This window comes from Thunnus maccoyii, chromosome 11 (assembly GCF_910596095.1).
Source record: "Thunnus maccoyii chromosome 11, fThuMac1.1, whole genome shotgun sequence".
NCBI classification, from domain to species: domain Eukaryota; kingdom Metazoa; phylum Chordata; class Actinopteri; order Scombriformes; family Scombridae; genus Thunnus; species Thunnus maccoyii.
In genome coordinates this window covers 1,037,191-1,038,060 of record NC_056543.1, presented here as the reverse complement: position 1 = coordinate 1,038,060, position 870 = coordinate 1,037,191, and positions in this window count along the sequence as shown.

Genomic DNA, 870 nt, shown 5'->3' with positions numbered 1-870 from the left:
TTGGGTCTGCCAAAGTCTTCACCTTTTAAAAAAATACTCTCTGGAGGAGATCAAGAAATAAGGGTGTAAAATGACTAGAATAACTTATAAAAAATAAAAGGCCAGAAGACAACTTGGCAATAATGGTGTAAAATGATTCCCAATACTTATAAATAAAAATAAAAATTGGATATAATCAGGTAGAATTGAATATGCCAGTACATATCCTCAAACAGCTCAAAACCTGTTTTGAAGAGTTTTGACCAACAACGAGTGACGGAGATAAAAGTAACATAATAATTGGTCAAAAATTAGGGAGGGTGGATGATAAGGTGTGACCTATGCCGACCCAAGGGAATAAAAACAATGCCCCAAAGAAAAAACCTTTGGAGCGATTTGGTTTGTTGTAAAAGTGCTGATTGCTCCCCTTTTTTGCCGGCATTAAAGAACACTTTGCTGCTTGGACCTCTGACTCCCTTTTTATTTTCAAAAGAGAGTTTTTTGCTCTGGTACCTTTTTCTGCAACAATTTGATACAACATACCCACAACCCAGCATACACTAACGCTTACTACCACTCCCTCTGTTACCATGGTTCCCATCAGCTTGCAGTTTGTTTCCCCATAACCTTTGCATGCCTTAGATATTATGTCAGGTTTGAGGTCAGGTGTAACATAGGTGAGTATGTAAGTTAGACTAAGTTCTTAGATCTGCTACTACTACTGCTATGCAACCTTCACAAACACATCTGACATATCGTCTTGGCATTGCACTTCAAATCCAGTTCCAACTAGGATTCACACATCCTGTACAGGTACATTCAACACACACAGGCCAGACTGGACTCCCTCCTTCCATCCAGCATGCCAGTCTGCGCCAGTCCACTGGTTAA